Here is a 12,877-nt window from a genome sequence, read left to right on the forward strand (position 1 = left end):
TTAAAATTACTTGAAAAGCCAACATGCTATGCATGATTAAAAAATCATTTTCTGGTTTCTAGCATTTTTGTGCATTTTGTTCTGGTTTCCTACTTTTTTTTTTTTTTTTTTCCAAAATATGCCACCGAACATTTTAAAATTACTTAATGAAAAATAATGTACTTTATCTTAGGATTAATAGTATCAGTGGCAACAATGCACGTGAATATCTACAAATCATGTTTAGACTAAATGTTGGTAACGTCTGCCCAGCTAACAACAGCCTACTTTGGCAAGAAGAGAGAATTGTACTGATGGGTAAATGTACAGCAGAGGACAGAGGAGAAAGGAGGATATGTGTGCTGTCTTACCCATGTAAAGATCAGCACCCCAGTAGACTCTGTAAAAGTCTAGAAGTATATTAACACGATTCAGTTAGTCCTGTTGGAAGTTATCCCTCCTCATCCCTTCCATGCAAACCAGGCTTTACTCTTCCTAGAAAGACATCGCTGGCATGCTGTATGGGGTAAGTCACGATGGCAGCCTGGTAGCAGTTGCATGGCTGGCCGGCACGCGGAGCGCCTGTGCACCCCTCCGGTCCTGCAGTGCGAGCCCTGGCTCCAGCACGGGGGGCTTTTTGGCTTCCCTGAATGCATGAATGTGCCAGCCCTGGAGCTTGCTTTGCCCTTAGCATGACTCCTAGGAGCCAATTCTGTTTATCATCATTTTGGGGAAATGAGACAAGCCACACTAAACCTGCAGGATCAGTGCTGGGTCTCCATGACACACGAGTTCCTGAAGAGTGCCTGTAGGCTCCAGATTCCTGGATTTTACTGTTACGTTGCTTCAGAGCTACAGGATAGTAGAAATTTGCAACAGATGAGTTTTACGGAAGAGTCTTTGAAATACTAAACATTTACTTTGGATAGTACAACTCATACGAGGATTCAGGTAAAATGATACAAGCCCTGTTGTAGAAATGTCCTTTCTGGTTCCATGCTACTGCAGCATGTTTGGATTAAACCAAAATGCTTAGGAAGCCCACGCCTCCCATGTATTAGGTATTTATGGTCTCTTCCTCTTAAATAAAAGCAGATGAGAGCATGGCCTGGAGGTGTCCGGAGCAGGGTCCTCTGCCAGGCGATGGGTCGCTTGGCTTTCGGACTGACAGCCCCAGCTGGGCAGGCTATCAGGCTGTCATCCCGTGCCACTATTTCACACTGAGGTGTGAAAACAAGAGAGAAACGACCTAACATTTGATAAATATACACATATAATCTCCCACAAAGGCTGATAGATCCTTACAGCTGGCACTGTCCTGCTAGCCCTGGTCCTCATTAGATCCAAGGTCAGCTGTTTAATGACCGGAACCCACATGCCCCTCTCCCCTTTTCTCAAAATAGGAAAATGAATTTGTGGCTTGTTGCGGAGGTTTTTCAGTGTCAGTAGGTTTGCCCTATAACCCAGGCAATTTAATGAGGCAGACATTATCTGTCATCTCCTTTGCTACTTGTTGCAGAACTTGGGATTTGTGATCTTTTCCCATTAATCAGTAGCATTTAACATCTGGGAGCAGTATTTTTAAGTGAGGCCTTACTCTTAAACTGTCCTGTTAGGCTGCAGAACACAATGACCTCAGCACCCACATATGCCCTCGTAAATAAACATAGCCATGACAAATATATACACGAATGCCGCTTTAATTCTTGGAGAGCACATGTGTCCTGTTGTAGCAACCCACTGGATGCAGTGGGACACAGTTCTGAGAAAGGCAAAGCACACCCTTGATCTGCAGCTTTTTCCTGGCTTCATTGTGAATCTCTGATAACCACCCACACTGGAAACCTCACTGGGGAAAAAGACCAAGTGTGAAATGCCACAACATAACAAAAAGAGAGCAATTAGTTTAATATCTAGAAGGCTGTGTTAATTAAGAAATTCAGCCACCATGGATTTGAGATGTGGAGTGTGGGCTTTGTGGGTCAATGCATTTAAAGGACTCAAGCATTTGTGAAACCTTAATGCTGTAAATATTCTGCACATGGTAGATTATTTTAGGAAACCATACATTGCATTCTCTAAATGTGTATATTTTTCTGAATCTCTTCTCTAATAAAGGCAGGTGCATTCATTACCATGAGTACTGTGCAGGTAACTGAGGGAAAGGGAGATTGTAGCCAGTGCATCTTACACACTGCAAAATTACAAAAAATAGCTTTTTAGTCCTGTAATGTCATGGCTGTGATGTCCAATCTGTGCTGTGAAAAGATTAGAGGTAACAAAGAAAGAGGTAACAAAGTCTTAGAGCATTTCAAAGAAAGATTTAAAGCTATTCTAGGGAAAGTTCCTGGTCAATTACGAGATCTGCAGATACCAGTTTTCCAGAATGAACATTTCTTATACTGGTCCTTGGATTTCTGTCTCTTGAAACAAATCTGATTGCCATGCTATTAGTAAGAAAAGTCTCAAGCTTTGCTATGGTAGATGATTGTGAAAAGCAAATGTTTAGTATTATATTTCCATCCTGTGACTTGAAGTCGTGTGCTTAATTGTGCTATTCACAGCTCTTGCTGTGCAAGCCAGAGAACTCATCCGGCTGCAGCCCAGAAGCAGCCTTGTGTAACTTCTGTAAGTAACTGTCCTGATAGAGACTGCAACTATTCGCAGCAAACCTTTTACAAGCTGACTGCACATGGAGAATAATCCTCCAGCTAATGAGCACATTTGAGAATCTTGCTAACTGTTCACGGGCAATTTTCAGGCAGACGTAAAAGGAGTTCAGCAAATGCCACTCACCAGCTGCAGGACTATGCCCATGTATCAGAACGCTGCCATTTCTGCTCAGAGGTTGCCGGTCTTTTTTCTTTCAAGAATGCCCAGGTCAGTCATTGTGTGTAAGTGTGATTGGATTAACGTAACCAGATTGTGGTGGAGGAGTATGACGGAAACCACAGCTCTTGAGGCCTGGCATGTTGCTGTAGCTATGATCTGTACCATATCACGTGCTGCTGCTGAAGCAGAAGATAGGTGCTGAGGGAGGCAGTCAGGATGCTGAGCTGTGGGCAGACCCCGGGTGTGAAGCCCAGGGAGGCGGAAGCTGCTCGTCCTGGCACCCGCGAGCCTGCCAGGCAGAGCACGACCGAGTCAAATTAACACTGTGCATCTCTGCCAAAATGGACCTATTACTTTCCCTGAAAAAAAGGAGGGAATGCAGCCGCTAAATTATTTAGTAAATGTAGCAAACTCTCCTCATTTTCCCTGAAGATAGATTTTTGTAAGTTTTCTATAATCATGGCTTTCATCTGTATATAGACCAAGACACTGAAATGTCTTCACCATTTATGAAATCTTTAAATTACCTACGGAAAAGTCTGTGGTTATTGTTGAGTCTTGTTGAGAAGATAATTACCCTGAACATTAAGAACACATCTACAAAGGAATCTGGGGACATTGTTATGATCTTGGCTGTATGTTTTCATAGTAATTTCTTGAGGAAATTCTGGACAGATGGCATAGGTGATTTAGCAGGAGATTGCGAGCTCTTCTCTAGCAACTTCATTTGAAGGTTTCTCAAATACTTCAAATCCTTTTGCTGTGCCCAAGTGAAATGGGCCTGAAACTAAATCAAAGCTGCAAAGGAAGACCTTTCTTTCTAGAATATATGTGGAAAGGGATTGAAATAGAAGTCGAAGCCAAAGTCCCGGCCTGGGGGAGGAAAGTACAAGAGTTCATTTCAGGTCCAGGTTTTTTAGGAAAATCAATGCTTCCACTTTGGGACTTCCCAGCTGTCGTATGCTAAAAGAGGCTCACTTTCCTTCTGTGCCTTCAAGCATTTTCTGAAAATCAGACCGTGTTTTAAGATATGCCATTTGTACATAGAGAATCATTCCTTGCTCACAGAAACATTGATGATGGACTTTGCCCAGGGCAAATGTAAGAGCAAGTATTTGCACAAGTGGTCCTTTCATGCTAACGGTTCTCTTTGCATGAATGCTGATTTGCAGAAGTTTTATGCTGTGTTCCAAAACTGAGAGGAAGAATTGATCTCTGGAAATCAGTTTGGGATTTATAAATTATTTTTCAATATATACTATGTATTCTTAATACCAGTGAAAAGTAGAAACGACTATGGATTAGGGAATTTTATGAAAAGGTTCTAAATCTTAGATAGAAAAATGCAAGTTCTAGTTAAAATTTGCAGCAAATGTTCCCATGTTACTGAAACTTCCCCAAACTTTGAAGAGCTACTGCTGTCTTTTACCAGTTATAAGTTATTCAAACTGAACGCGAGTCTGCTTATGAGTGGCTACTCTGTGTTTTCAACTTTATATGTTTTCAGTGAAAACGTCTATAAAAATAGGATTTTCTTTTTTTTTTCCTAAGAACTGCCGAGACAGCTTACGTAAGACAATTAAACTATATTTGCTTTGCTTTACATTTCTCATTCTTAAGAAAGAATTATCCACCTATTTTTTCGAAATCGAATAATTTACAAGTTAGAAAATTATTAATAGTTTCCACCATGACTAACCTGTGAACGCAGTTTTGAATCAGAGAAGATCAAACTGTTGGAAGAAATATTTAGGAATATTTGGATCCACACCAACATCAGACTTGCCATGAAAAGGGGACTGGGATAAGTTATTGGTTAGGAAACATGAGTTTGGCATAAGGGACGATTTCTTGGCTGGTGATCTCCTGAGGTGGAAACTCAGTCTTGATTTGAGCATCCTTTTGCTCTGGCTTGGACTGTACTTCAGGAGATTTGAAGCTATACAATCCCATCCAAGTTTTGCAGCTTTTAGCAGGGAGAGGCTTGAGAGCTACTAGGTCATTCCCAGACCTTTCAGTGACTTTGATAGGCAGAGAGAGCTCCTCTGAGAGTTAGGTGATAGTAATCAGCCTCAGTATGACTTGGGAGCAGCTGTCCTCTCTCGGGGTGATGAGAAATGTCTGCACCAGGTGTGGCGGTGTGGGGTTCTGTACCTGCATTTTCTTGCTAATAAACCTGACTGAATAAAACCAGCCTTGGAGAACCCCCAGTGCTGCTGGTGGAGGAAGAAGTAGTGACAGATCGAGATTCAAGCTTGCCCAAACTGGACACAGACTGTCTGGGTTTGGGTATTTCCCGTGAGCAAAACATTCACAGTTGGTTTGCTAAACAGAAGAAAACTATAATTTCTTAAAAGTGTTGTAGGAAACAGAAATATTTTTTTAATCCTGTTTGACATGTCTCAACATTACATTTTCAGTAACCCTATTGCCATTTCATGGTTCTTATTTTTTGTTAAACATCTCTCTTAACCACAGTCATCGTGTGTTTGTGACAGCGTAGTCACCCACATCTCCAACTGTGGTGTCACACAGCTGACCTCATGTGCTAGGAGATGAAAGGGCAGGCCCCACTCTGGGGACCAGTTGTAGGGTGGGTGGGTTTCTAAATGTTAGCAAACTTGGTTATGCTTGGTCAGATATTAATCTAGATGCTTAACAGCTACATTTTACTGAATTCAAAATAATATTAGAATTTGGGATGTACCAATCAGCAGGCATTAGTAGGCATTTTAGGCAAATATTCTTAGCACTAGCTAAAGGGAGAGAAAAGAAATAACTTGAACTGAAATAACAGAATAATTTTAAAGTCTTTCTTCTTTTTTGCTTCTTTTCTTCTTTTTTTTTTTTTTTTTTAAGTTGCCCAGGAGATGTCAAGTGTCATGCATTTTTTTTCCCATGAATGCTTTTCAGAAACAATTTTAAAAAACACTTTGTGACTTCATGTTGTGATAGGTCATTTGTGATTACATCAATCAAGTCCTGTTACAGCAGTAACGTGTAAATTGCATCCCAGTATGGTTATAAACTGATGCAAATAACATATTTCATTTTGGGTTACCATAGCCACAACCATCATTTTCTTTAGCTATTGTGCTGTGCTCTATTGTGAAATCTCACAGCAAGGTTCCTTAGCTCGTGTCACCACCAAATCAGTTACAATATTTTTCATCTAATGGAAGTTTAGGATGAAAAATAGGGCTTTGAGTTTTTTTTTTTTTTTTTTTCCTCTGAAGGGGAAAGCCTTTAGAGAACAGCTTTAACAAAATATCTGTTAGTCATTAAACAATTTTACATAATTCATTACCAAAGTCAGTAGGTTAAATTACATTCAAGTAATGTGTTTGAAATCAAACATACTACTGTTCACATCTTAACCGTCTTAAATTTCACTATTTCATTTCCTTAGTTTTCATGGTGATGTCTGTGATGTGGTGGTCTGGGTTATGACACTAAGAACAGATGACAATGGCTGTGATTATACAGGTGCCTACCATAGCAGTACAGCCATTCTTAATTAATCTTTGTCACAAACAGGAGGAGTAACAATTAGGTGAAAACTGGAACACCTGAAATCACACTTACAAGGTCTGTGGTGATGGTAACTCATTGAATTGGATAATGAATCTGCTTCTCATAACTCCTGTCCTACCTGGAGAGCACTGGAGGAAAAATACAAATTTCAACTTTTGGATTTACTGGGAAAAGTTCTAAAAGGGTTTTGAACCTGCTAATTCAGGTATCTGCTGTGATGCTTGGGAACTTTGCTTTTTAACCTAATCAAAACTGGGGACAGCTCAGGCTCCAAACATTGGTTATTGCTATATATAAATACGTATTTTTAATCTCAGAGCGTATCTATTATTGATTGACATTTACTGAAGGGATTCTTCCCTATCTCAGTTGTATAGGTACAATGACTATGTATGTTGTAACAAATTGAGAAGAGAGCCAAATCTTGTAATCTGAAGCTATTCCTGGGCTTTTTTTTTTTTTTTAGGACATTGATTTCTTGAGACTATGAACATTATGTCAGTATTTCTCTTGAAGATATTAAAAGGTGTAACATGAGTGTAAGTATGTCTCTTCCAAGTGATACATAGAGGGCGTTTTCCATTTGTACTGAGGCCAGAGTTTTGATGGGCATGTCCAGTCCTCAGTGCAAAGCCTTAGTGGCCAAACTCTGCAAGTGTTAGATTCAAAAATCATATGTTCTTCTTCAAGAAAGATGCCTTATAGCTGTTTCATCATCTTGGGATTGGAGGAGTCTATGAGATGGTTGCTTTCTTGTTCCAGAAAGGGAGCAAAGTGTATTCCTAAACCCAAAAATACAGTTGCTCAAAATCAGAGGTATTTTTAAAGGCTAAAAAATGGCTTGAATTCACTTAATTTCTCATTTTCTCCACAGCAATAAGACTAGAAACTTTTTGCAAAAAGTGAGTTTAGTGATCACAAAATAGCTAGCTACAGCTTTTTACGTGTAAGATGTCCAAGGACACTGTTGGATGTGGTGACACTGTGACTGTGGCCATGTGGGCATTTATTTTCTTTTCTCTAGAAATATTTGTTGTGTCAAGAAGCTCCCAGAGTCTAGCTCTGTCCATTCAGGAACAGGTTGCAGTTTTTTCAAGTTTGCATTACAGTGGTTGATGTGAAGCAGTGCTGTGGAGCACCTTTCACTATGAGTTTTTTATACATTAGGCTTGACTGTGTGGAGCCAGGAGTTGGACTCACTGGTCCTTGTGGATCCCTTCCAACTCAGGAGATTCTGTGATTATATGACTGAAGCTTCTAATTCCCTTGGTGATGTAGCTGTGACCCATTTAAGGCAAGCTCTTTCTTTCAAAATCACACCTGCCAGCCTCTCACAGAACTGTAACATAAACAGTAAATATATAAACTAAGGAGTTTTGTCACCGACCTGGAAAATATGGGGCATACTTCAGCTAGATGACTTATTCTCCAATACGTGAAAAATATTTCCTGGACATACACTCTTTTGGGGGGAGGTGGTGATTGGTTAGTCATGGCTGAAATTCCCCAATTTTTGGAGCACTTTGCCAGGCACGGCTTTCTGTCCTCGGGGTGCTGCCCTGCTCCACTCCCACCTGCAGTGCTGAAGGCTGGCAGGGCTGGCCGTGCCTGCTGGACGGACACACGTCACTTGGCAGAGAAGGAACAGGGAAAAGTGGGGTTTGCCTCCTCTTTCCATGGGGGGAATGGCGTTGTGCTGGCTTGGCCATGAGCGCATGGAGGGGTGCTTTGCCGTGCACCCACCGCTGGGGCAGGAGCTCTCCAGCCCACTTGGGGCAGCTCAGTCCAGCTGAGGCCAGCACCCACTGCTGCTGCATGTATCTGCCTGCCTCTACAAAGGAGACTGGAAGTATATGTTTCTTTTCAGTCATAACTAAATGGCAGATGGGATTTGGTCAAACTTAAAAAATAAATGCAATAAATGAAAATCTGCTTTTACTTGGGATTGAACTGAGCTGCAAAAGAGAGTGTTTTCGCCAAACTACTAACATTTGAGAGGAAGGTAGTGTCAGGCTCTTTCAACCAGCACATATGGAGCATTTAACAGACGTGACCCCAGTCAATTTGTCAGCATTTAGGTTCCAGAAGCTTACCGCTGAAAGGACCATTATATGACGTTATACTTGCACATTTACAGAACATTCACTCAACACAAGAGGCTGTCTCTCTTGTGGCACGGATTTAAAAATGGACTCTTAGCAACTGAAGATTTTTGGGTGAATCAAATGAAGGAGTTGATGCTGAAGTAAATGGGTAAATATATATCCTTGTGAATCCAAAAAAGTAACTTGTCCTCGCTTGCCCAAGATGTTTCAAAAGATCAGGAAATTTTGTCCCCAAGTGAGAGGAGTTTGACAATACTACTGGGGATCATAAATGAGTTGCTGCCTCCTCAGCTAAACTGCAAACCCATCCTGGGGTATCAGTGATGCTTATAACTTACATAGATGCTTACATAGTCATCCTCTTCCCCCAAAGTGTGTCTTTTTAATTCCATTTCATTCCCATTGTGAAAGTTGCAAACACTGTCCATTAGTCTCAGTGAAAGAAACTTGGGTGTCTCTGGAGAAAGCAGCCAGTCAACAGCTTTTCTGTTTGTGATCAGATCAGAGTTTAACTTGAGGCCTGTGAGAGTTGTTGTAGGCAAAAATTGAGGAAGTTTTCTCACAAACTGTTATTGGGGAACAGTTAATAACTCTGCCTCCCGGCTGGACGGAATGTGGCTGATTACCTGCGGTGTCTAATAAGGCTGCTGGTAAAGAGTACATCTGAAACCCTATTTCAACTCACTTTTATCACTTATGTCATTAGAGATGTTATTCATATGTACTTCCGAAGTTTTCACCTGGGAGGATAAATTTAAAATCCCAAAGACCAGCGTGAGTAGTCAGCAATACTAACTCTGGTTTCTTACATCTTCTGTCTGTGAGTCTTCCTAATTAGGGGTATTTGCCAGGACTGGTAACTAGGAAAATAGCCGAGCAGTTTTTCCTAATGTGAGTGCATGTGTATTTGTCTTTCTTTCCCTAAGCATAACAGGGCCCATGTCTGTGGGCTCATTATGCTGCCAGCACACTTTGCCTTCTTTTTTTCCTCTTGTGACTATGGAAGCATAACCATTGCAATTGTGACTTCTCAGGATAGTTGGAGACTCTCCAGTTGGCTTCTCCACCTGTAACCACATGGTCCGTAGTGGGCTGATATAGGTGTAAATGGAGACTCATTGTCTATATTGAAGGATTTCTCAAAACATATGCAAAGCAGCGTTATATGAAGGATGGCCTCAAGCATATTCAGAGTTGAAAAGCAGGGAAAGCAGTCTTCTTCCTCACAGCTTGACGCTTACCTAGACTCTACTGTGGCATGGGTAAAGCCTGTGGTTACAGTGCTGCTCCAGAGATTCCACAGCGGCGTGTGTGCAGCATCACTCAGAGTCCTGCTGCTGCGCTGTGGTGCGTTGCACTGGTGGTGTCCCTGGCCCAGGGGATGGGCGCCCACCCTCGTGCCCATACAGCTCAGCAGACTCAACTCTCTTTCTACCATGTGCTATTCTTTGGGATGTGTTGGCTTCTGCTTCAGTACAAATGTATTGCACTACTGATAGAAATCAACTCTGTGAAGCAATAAATACAAAATATGTTCTGTCACTTTGCCCAAGGGGAATCATATCATACCTTAGTTATCCATGTATTGAAGGCCAAGCCTTAAGGAGAAAGAAGGTACATGGACACAGTGTAAAAATATAGATTGCTTCTCTTAGTTCTCCATCTATGAACCTTCAAGAGCTTTACAAACACAAGCTCACTGAGAAGCTGTATACCCCAAGGAGGCAGGTAACACAGTAATAAAATCTGCCAAGCAAGTTTAGGGTCCAAAATCTTGATATACACCTCAGGGTTGTAAGAATTAAATAGAGCTGTTTCACAGAGAGACATTCTTCTGGGAGACTGTTTCTTATAGAAGCAACATAAGATTAAACCCTCCTTTTGTTCATTTTCCAAACTTTGGGGGTTTGGGTCTTTCAGTGGAATCAGAAGAGATTGCTATATAAACAACATGACCTCAGACCTTCTCTGGAGAAAGGTGTTTGTTTCGTATCATCACTAGAAACAACAGGGATTCTCCTGAGCATGTTTGAACTCTGTGCAGGTCTCCCTCAATGTCCCAAATGCTTCCTCTGCTTTTGGCAGTCTCCTCTCAGTGTTATTTTAATCTGAGATATCTCTTGAACAAAAGAGATTTCAAAGTACTCAGTAACCTGTGGTTTGATTTATTTTCCAGCTATTCTGATATCAAAGGCAGCATGAAGCAAAAATGATATGAAATGCAATAAACAGCTGTCAGGCCAACTGTTGTGGAATCCCTTGGGCCATGGGAGAGACGTAGCTTCACGGGGGAGTCCATCAGAAGACACAGCCAGTGATCCTTTGGTGCTTTCTTTCTGTCTAGTGAGCAGGAAGGTGCACACTGATGCACTCGTACGGAAAAAGCCAAAAATCACGAGGAGTGATGCAAACATCAGTACCCCTTTGCCCTGCTGCTAGGGAGGAAAGAACTGGTTTCCTGGCACTCTCCCTCAGAGACGGGTAAGGGCTGCAGGAGAGGCAGGGGATGTCTGCCCGACCCGTGCCTGGGTGCACGCTGTGAAGCCCCCCATGCAGTGTGGCTCAAGGTGAGGGAAAGGCAGACAACCTCAGTACACACAACTTCACATTATTCTCTAAAAGCCTTTCTTGCTACTAGTGCAATGAAGAGTAATACCCCACAGCAAAGGCATGTAAATAATTTCTTGTTATTTTCTTTTGACTATGTGGTAACAACACACACAGTCAAAGAGCTGCCCAAGACTTTCTAAAGAGAGCTTCAATTTTTTATCATTCTTTCACACTCTAAGAAAAGCCCTCTTTCTCTGTCATTTTCTTTGAACAAATTAATTTGCCAGCCTGTATAGCTCAGTGTGCACATACTTTGCAGAGATGTTGCCATCTGCCATTTAGTTTCTTTTCTAAGCTGTGATCTTAGACATACATTTCAGGGAAAAGGAAGCCAAGTGGTTGAGTTTATTTTCCCTTTGTGCGAACAACAATGGGAATAATTCCAAAGCCAGGCAGCAAGGCTGCCTTAAATGCCAACTGCAAATCACCTTTACAATAAGGCATTAATTCATTCTATGAAAAATACACATGAATTTGGGAAAATAATTCCATTCCCATTCTTCCCCCTGTGCACTGGCTGGATCAAATAAAGGTCAAATAGCTTTCCAAGATGATCTGCTTTCAATTTTTTTATTTCTTTAACTTTTCCTGACCCCTATTCCTGATCATCTTCCCTCTGTCTCTACCCCTTGCCACATCTACCTCCTGCAGAAAAGGTGTTTTATTTGTTCATTCACATATGACAATATAAAGTTCATACGCTCCATTTTATTTTTGGTCAGTTTAAAGATTGGCCGCACAAATTTGCTGATGGAAAGAGCTGTGGAGCAGCTGAAGGGGTCAGAGGAGGGTGCTGTGGGGTGCGTGGCAGGGCCAGGCTGCCCACCCTTGGGTCGTGGGGCAGCCCACGCTGCCCATGGGGACATCCTGCACCTCAGCTGGGCCATGGCCCTCCGGTAGCCAAGCCATGGCACTCCAGTGGCCAGGCCATGGCTCTTGAACAGCCAGGCCGTGGCCTTCTGGCAGCCTGGCCACAGCCCTCCAGGGGACAGGTATCTCTTGGTGACAGGGAAAAATGACAGTCCTCACATGTGGGCAGGGGCAGTGAGGAGGAAGGGTCGCTTTGCCTCTCCTCAGCTGCGTGTGGCTCCTCTTTGGAGAAGTGTGCTTCAGTGGCTGCGTGCTGCATTAGAGCAAGCTGGGAGATGGTTCTTTGTGCCTGCACCTGGGAAATTAGAGCCACAGTTTGTGTGTGTAAGCCATCACCGCCACAGAAATATCCACGTGTTAACAGTCAATGATTATTTTTAGTCAGATCCATTCCCCAGTCAGATTTGCCTCCCAGCCATGCAAAAGCCTGGATCAACATAGCTAAGGGACATCAGGGGCCTGAAGCAAGAGGCTGGGGCAAAGCAGGGCAGACCCCTTTTCATGGCCTCACTCCTGCCTTAAATGACTGTGAGAGGGCTGAGGGCTCCCCTTTTTGTACCTGAGACTACAGCAGCATCCCCAAGGTTTCTTTCCACCAGAATAAAACCGTACAAATAGATCCTCTGTTCTTGCATCAGCTGAAAACAAGTAATGAAACAAAAAGCCTTTGCTTGCCTATTAAGTATTTAGGTCAAACTTTCAGTGATGGCTGGGATGTTTTGGAAATCAATTCAAATATTTGAGAATTAAGAAACAAAACAAAACACACTTATCCTTTTTTTGATTTTTTAAAAATTTGTTTTCACAATATCTAATGATTCTTTGTATCCCTTGACTCTCCTGAGATCACTTCAGAACTTAAACTGGAAACATAATTGGATTTTAAAAGGAAACTTTTTCATGCATATAGCAGTTTTAAAGGGCATGAATAGTACAGTGTTTGAGAA

General features: G+C 42.0%; 1 protein-coding gene across 20 annotated transcripts in view; it reads right to left on the bottom strand.

Annotated features, from left to right (window-relative positions):
* The window catches only part of B3GALT1 (beta-1,3-galactosyltransferase 1), a 199,990-nt gene that overhangs the window by 5,507 nt on the left and 181,606 nt on the right, over positions 1-12,877 (bottom strand). For 4 of the 20 annotated variants that reach the window (XR_007708478.1, XR_004781814.2, XR_004781807.2 and 1 more), the window contains one exon: positions 11,749-12,225. The exons of 15 other annotated variants lie outside the window; for them this stretch is intronic. The gene's annotated coding sequence lies outside the window, so the exon portion shown is untranslated. Of the gene's footprint in view, positions 1-735; positions 817-11,748; positions 12,226-12,877 lie in introns of those variants that run through there. One more of the 20 variants, XM_035566726.1, reaches the window with a different exon arrangement.

This window comes from Cygnus atratus, chromosome 6 (genome assembly GCF_013377495.2).
Source record: "Cygnus atratus isolate AKBS03 ecotype Queensland, Australia chromosome 6, CAtr_DNAZoo_HiC_assembly, whole genome shotgun sequence".
NCBI classification, from domain to species: domain Eukaryota; kingdom Metazoa; phylum Chordata; class Aves; order Anseriformes; family Anatidae; genus Cygnus; species Cygnus atratus.